Raw genomic sequence first — 7,501 nt, 5'->3', positions numbered from 1 at the left:
CCTAGGAGTGGATTGGTCTGCTGGAGGACCTCCCTGACGCTTGCGGGGGGTGGAGCCTGCTGAGGGTCCGCCACCCGTCATGATCCGATTGGTTAGGTCCTGCTGCTGGATCTCATGGCGAGTGCGGAGAGCTTCTGGGATTTCCCCCGCGAACAAGGTGTCTGCCGACACTGAGGCGTGACGGAGGGAGTCCCTAATCTCCGGAGGGAGATTAGTGCGCCCCAGGAAGCCTTCCCGTCTGAGGTTGGTAATGGCAGCTGAAATCCTAGCAGCCGACAGGGTGACTTGTGCCACTCCGCCAGCTACCGCTCCAAATGCCCTATACAGAGGTTCCTCACCCTGTTCCATCCCTGCCTCCTTGGCGAAAGTGGCCATAGCTTGGCAGGCGTGAGCAACATAGTTGCTCAGCCCCACAATGGATCTGGCCTCCTTGTCCAAATGGATAAGGTGATTGTCCGACACCTTGTGGGGTACCCCAGCAGAAGCAACACGAGAGATATCGGGATCCAAGGAGGGAGGATCTAAAGGAATGGGCGAGTTCGCCACTGGAAGCCTGATCCTCTGTTTGTCTGAGAGGAGGAGCTGAGGGGTAAGGCGACCTGGTCCGGCGGTGGCAACAGCCTCCTTCAGTTCCTTAGCGGCTGCTTCAAGGAAGCGGTGCGGAGGGAGGACTTTCCGAGGGGAGAGAACACAGTCTTCAGGGCAGAAAGACTCGCCTCTCGCCCTAGAAGCGGCAGAAGGTTGATCGTCCACCTCCGCCAACACCACACCGGTGTATTCCGCAATTGCCTCCAGTCTAGACGCAGAGTCAGAGACTGGAGGGTTAGGCTCTGGGAGGACAGGGTCGCTGTCATCCCCCACCTCCTCCGGGAGGATAGGAATAAGTGGAGGGTCTCTTGTGTTAATGAACTCCCTAGAGGGGGAGGACCTGGGAGAAGGAGAGCGCCTCGGGGAGTGAACAGGCGTCCGCCTCCGGAGGCGGAGCGGAGAGGAGGGTTCCGCGGAACGAGCCGATGTGGGCGGACCAAGGCGTTGATCAAGGATGGACTCCACTAACCCTTTAACGGAAAGGAGAAGCCTCTCTGAGCGAACCTGCTCCCTGTTACGAGACTTCTTCGCTTTTTTCTCCTTCCTTCTCTTCTTCTCCTTCCTCCCCTCCGGTGATACGGCTACGTCCTCCCTCAGGAGGGGCCGAGAGGGAGAGACGGAACGGGAGCGAGTATCGCTCCCCTCTGGCATAGTCCTGATGGGGTCCGACTCCATTCCTGACTGAGAGTCGAACTCCTCCGCCTCCTCGTGAATAACTAACTCCTCTGATGCGGAGGGAGAAGGAGGGCGGATGGGAGAGCGAGGCACCGATCGTCTAGATGACGCCGAAGACACTGGCGAACCTGCGGAAGGCGCTGCCTTCTTCCGATGAGACTCCCTCTCGCTCTTCCTAAGTACTGCCAGGTACTGACGAAAGTCCCGCTCAGAGAGGGCCTCACACTCTGCACAAGTGTTATCCGCAGCGCAGGGACTCTTGCAAAGCCTACACAATGTGTGAGGATCCCACTTAGCCGACTTCCTAGTGCCGCACTGAGTGCAGAAGGAGGCGAATACCATGGTGGAACGCACGACAGGGTACGCTGCCGAGGGGTGACGGCAGAGTAAACTCCTATCCGAGGAGGATAGGCACGTCACAAGCGAAAGGTCCGACCAGGCGGAAGGTTCGCCTGTCCTCCGCCTCTCCGTCAAGGCGAAAGGTCCGCCAATGCTCCTCTACACCACACAGGGGTTGAGGGGAACGACAGAAGAATCTCCTAGCGAAGGGTCCGCCTAGGCGGAGGGTCCGCCTGACCTCCGCTACTGCGCACAAAGGCGTAGGTGAACGATAGTTAAGGAACCCCTAACGAAAGGTCCGCTCGGGCGAAGGGTTCGCCTATCCGCCAATCCGCCTATCCGCCAGCGAGTAACGCGGAAGCCCGACAAGGGTCCGAGTGCACGAGCCACACAAGCGTGAACCGAGACACAATCGGGACACCCGTGAAACACGTGCAAGTGGGACGACGGCCGACGACCCACAAACTGCTGGCAAGAAAGAAAAAATCAGCTAGTCGCAGATAACGAAAAAACACCTAAAAGCGACTAGAATGATGATAGTAGAGAGAGAGAGAGAGCTATAGAAAAATGCAATAAACAAAGCACACACTTAACTAGAATCCAGTAGAGCGGCCAAGCAACACGTCTTGACTCGCTCGTCTCTAGTAAGGGAATGACGTGTCCAGGTCATCTCGTGACCTGGGTGACCTACCGCCCGTATGTTGACCTCGCGTCTCTACTTTTTGTAGACTGTGTTATGAGAGAAATTGAGTAAGCGCCACTCACGTGGGCATTGTTGGCTTTCTTACCTGATAAGTATGTAAAAAATATAATATCATTGTTGCTGCCCCACTGAAGTGGGTAGGTCTCAATATTGCGAAGCCTAGGCATTGAAGAATGACGATGATTTTTTGGATATACAACCTCCTTATTCCGTGAAAACGACATTTTGACATAAGTTATGATGTCGTTGTCAAGCATGTGGTTATTCTCATTTTTTATGTTCCCGTGTGTTTCATTATTTACAGTATATAGAATAACATCATCTCAAGTGTTTGATGCACGATAATAAAAGTGAAATCCCAAATAGGACATATGTTGCATTTGACATCTTTCTAAATGGCATCGTGTAATCATAACTTTCGGTCGTAGGAGCCGTGCCAATTAACACTTATCAGAGAGGTACACAAAGTACGCAGTCTAGACTACCAGTTGTCCGACTTTCATTTTTGTGCGGGCAGGGCGGATGACTTTGTGTGCTGGGGATTAGGTGCCTGACTCTGAGGGTGCAACCCAAAATAGTACTAGAATTTGTACTTTACTGAGAAAGTGAAATCTCAAATATGTATTTGTGTTCATTATTCATATATACCATTACCGTTTCCCAAATGTCAAGAAAGTATGTAAGCCGAGCATGTGCGTCTTTTTCAGTGTACCCGTGAAGGTCTACCCGGGGTAGAATAGGCCTTCAGCAACCCATGCTTGCCATAAAAGACGACTCAGCTTGTCGTAAGAGGCGACTAACGGGATCGGGTGGTCAGGCTTGCTGACTTGGTTGACGCATGTCATCGGTTCCCAATTGCGCAGATCGATGCTCATGTTGTTGATCACTGGATTGTCTGGTCCAGACTCGATTATTTACAGACCGCCGCCATATAGCTGGAATATTGCTGAGTGCGGCGTAAAACTAAACTCACTCACTCACTCACTCTTTTTCAGTGGCATTATAATTATTGTGTCTCGTGAGGTCACCGTGCCAACATTACAGCCTGAGTCACAGATCTGTCGACAGACCGAAAAGCTGTACTTCAATGAAAACAAGAATTTCATGTCATGGTGTTAAATGAACAAAATACATACATGCGCCTGCATACTGATATTTGTCTACTGTCAACATCCAGCTCGACTGCTCAAATGCGCTTTGTTTTCACTTCGATCACTGGATGTCAATCTCAACGGCATATATATTATTTTACAACTGAACTCCCAAGGGATTATACAACTCTTACGCATAGAAAGGACGCATAGAATCTACATCGTCGAATATATACTTCTCCACTTAACATCGATATTTACTCTGGTCTAAAAGAATACAGTTCGAATCAGTATCGTTAATATTTTTATTAGATTGTACACAGTGTGAAACCTTGGAAGGAGAGTGCAAATGACACAAATATATATAAAATTTCGTGGCATGAATGTATGACCGCCAATCAAATGGCTTCTGTATTTGATATTGTGGCTGGACGATGGCTAGCTTCTTCCAAGTCCAGTCACAGGTCGAGGTAGTTTATCAATCCATGAATTCCAGGTCTGTAACAGTAACACCTGCCGTGATGGTCACTTTCTCTGCTCGGTCCGCAGGGGACAGGAGGCTGTAGGTGCTCACGACGTCGCCGTTCAGTTTGACCTGAAGGAATGTTTCATAGGTATACTGCATTATAGGTCAGTATGATATTTAAGGAATAATTTTACATGAAGAATCAAACGGAGTAGTTATGCTGCATTGCTTGAAGCAGCTGTTTGAGATGAAGGAATTCGGCATCGGGGTTTCATTTCAATGGTATAACGGGTACGTTCTTGAAGTTTAGTTAGTAAAGAATACGTCTGTATGGGCAACAGCTTCCTGTTTAGTGTATTGAGCGACGTTTGGGTGAAGATTCTCACATCGTTTTCAGACTAGAGGTGCGTTAAGCTTGGAAATGGTGTAAGGATTTAAGGTGTAAGAATCTATATAAACACCTCGCTCTAAACAATAGACATACCATCTATGGAAACATATTTAGTACTGGAGGTTGTGCAAAAATACAGTCATGAGCAGGAAGTGGGTGTAGGTAGGACCCATACCTTATAAACATCAAGATGGACGTCACTGATGAGCCCGCTATATAGCTGGATTATTGCCGAGTGAGGCGTAAAATTAAACTGACTCAATGATGAGCACAAATTGAGTATTGAGGTTAGACACATACCTTATAAACATCAAGATGGACCTCAATGATGAGCACGAACTGGGTGTTGAGGGCAGGTGGACTACTTGCAGTATCCTCTTGGAACAAGACTTCATCCTTTATAGACGTGGATAGTGTCATTGACGAAGTGGTCATGTCGGAAATGAACGAAATCTGATCTTCAGGCCCAGCTCGAACCCTGACCCGGAAACTGTGGGAGAGAGTGAGCGGGGTAGTAGAGTAAGTATGTAAATCATCATCGAGTCAATGAGTTAGTGGCATCCACGTGACATCCTAAGGTGCTATTTCACAGAGGTCTGTTACCTATTTAGTATACATTTTGTTCCACAAGTTTTAATGTAACACTGTCCTTGCTAACAATGCATTCATGTAATCTTATCATCGCGATCGGATAAATATGCAAATGAGGTCATCAAGCCGTAACTAATGTCATTCTTAACTGTGACTTTTGTTTAGTAAATTTTGTGAGTGATTCGCTAAACAAACTTGACAGACAGCAATATTTAGAAGCATACTATAAATTAACGCTTCACTCAAAAATGTCGCAACAGCAACAGCCCCACTTAGTTTAACAGGTACTTGAAGGCCGCAGAGCCACGCAAGCAAGATTAATATTTGCGATTATTTCATCCCTATTTGCAAACAATAAAAAAATATTTGTATCACTGTAAATGCTAAAACGCCATAGCAGGTTTAAATCAAATTTTGCTTTTCCAGATTCAATTTCGCGCGTCCAAATCTACAAGTAAAAAATTGAAAACATGTTACTGTCACCGCCTATTTCATACCATATGATCTATCCTTGATTATATAAAATTTAATGCATCTCCATAATCCAAGACTCATCCGCACACATATTTTGTGTCGCCTGGCGTCATCATTGTCATCATCATCATCAAAATATTATTCTTCGATTCGAAATCCCAAGCACAAAACGGCATTATCACAAAAAAGGCTATGATTTAAATGTAAGGTCACAGTGGTTTATAAAAGTGATTAGTGGTTATAGTCGCCTAACTTGGAATTAAGCCGTAACGATAACGATGTGACATTGTTATGTTAGCAATGACATCAATTGCTCTGCTCTCCGAAACCACAACCACGCTAGACATGATACCACATCTCTACTCTCTGGACCCACTGCTATACCAGAGATGACACCAGGTGTCGTACACTACCTGGTATCTGTCTGGCTCGAAGGAGATGACCAGGTGGAACTCCTGACCTCTAAAGAAGGGGAATGACCCAATGCTCTGTTCAAGGGCCCCAGCATGAGCAGCAGTTAGATCACGTGACTTGAAGTCCAGTTTCAGCAGCAAGCCCGTGTCATATTCTCCATCTATATCTATGGTGATGCTACAACACATGTAGGTATACAGGTTAGATATGTTCACATTGTGAAGGAAGTTCATCTGCTTTCTGAGACACTTAGGGCAACATGTAAGCGGCTTGCGAGGTTGAAATAGGCGCCACAATGGATCTGGCCTCCTTGTCCAAATGGATAAGGTGATTGTCCGACACCTTGTGGGGTACCCCAGCAGAAGCAACACGAGAGATATCGGGATCCAAGGAGGGAGGATCTAAAGGAATGGGCGAGTTCGCCACTGGAAGCCTGATCCTCTGTTTGTCTGAGAGGAGGAGCTGAGGGGTAAGGCGACCTGGTCCGGCGGTGGCAACAGCCTCCTTCAGTTCCTTAGCGGCTGCTTCAAGGAAGCGGTGCGGAGGGAGGACTTTCCGAGGGGAGAGAACACAGTCTTCAGGGCAGAAAGACTCGCCTCTCGCCCTAGAAGCGGCAGAAGGTTGATCGTCCACCTCCGCCAACACCACACCGGTGTATTCCGCAATTGCCTCCAGTCTAGACGCAGAGTCAGAGACTGGAGGGTTAGGCTCTGGGAGGACAGGGTCGCTGTCATCCCCCACCTCCTCCGGGAGGATAGGAATAAGTGGAGGGTCTCTTGTGTTAATGAACTCCCTAGAGGGGGAGGACCTGGGAGAAGGAGAGCGCCTCGGGGAGTGAACAGGCGTCCGCCTCCGGAGGCGGAGCGGAGAGGAGGGTTCCGCGGAACGAGCCGATGTGGGCGGACCAAGGCGTTGATCAAGGATGGACTCCACTAACCCTTTAACGGAAAGGAGAAGCCTCTCTGAGCGAACCTGCTCCCTGTTACGAGACTTCTTCGCTTTTTTCTCCTTCCTTCTCTTCTTCTCCTTCCTCCCCTCCGGTGATACGGCTACGTCCTCCCTCAGGAGGGGCCGAGAGGGAGAGACGGAACGGGAGCGAGTATCGCTCCCCTCTGGCATAGTCCTGATGGGGTCCGACTCCATTCCTGACTGAGAGTCGAACTCCTCCGCCTCCTCGTGAATAACTAACTCCTCTGATGCGGAGGGAGAAGGAGGGCGGATGGGAGAGCGAGGCACCGATCGTCTAGATGACGCCGAAGACACTGGCGAACCTGCGGAAGGCGCTGCCTTCTTCCGATGAGACTCCCTCTCGCTCTTCCTAAGTACTGCCAGGTACTGACGAAAGTCCCGCTCAGAGAGGGCCTCACACTCTGCACAAGTGTTATCCGCAGCGCAGGGACTCTTGCAAAGCCTACACAATGTGTGAGGATCCCACTTAGCCGACTTCCTAGTGCCGCACTGAGTGCAGAAGGAGGCGAATACCATGGTGGAACGCACGACAGGGTACGCTGCCGAGGGGTGACGGCAGAGTAAACTCCTATCCGAGGAGGATAGGCACGTCACAAGCGAAAGGTCCGACCAGGCGGAAGGTTCGCCTGTCCTCCGCCTCTCCGTCAAGGCGAAAGGTCCGCCAATGCTCCTCTACACCACACAGGGGTTGAGGGGAACGACAGAAGAATCTCCTAGCGAAGGGTCCGCCTAGGCGGAGGGTCCGCCTGACCTCCGCTACTGCGCACAAAGGCGTAGGTGAACGATAGTTAAGGAACCCC

This window comes from Haliotis asinina, chromosome 4, assembly GCF_037392515.1.
Source record: "Haliotis asinina isolate JCU_RB_2024 chromosome 4, JCU_Hal_asi_v2, whole genome shotgun sequence".
Lineage (NCBI taxonomy): Eukaryota > Metazoa > Mollusca > Gastropoda > Lepetellida > Haliotidae > Haliotis > Haliotis asinina.
Note: the sequence above shows the minus strand (reverse complement) of the source record.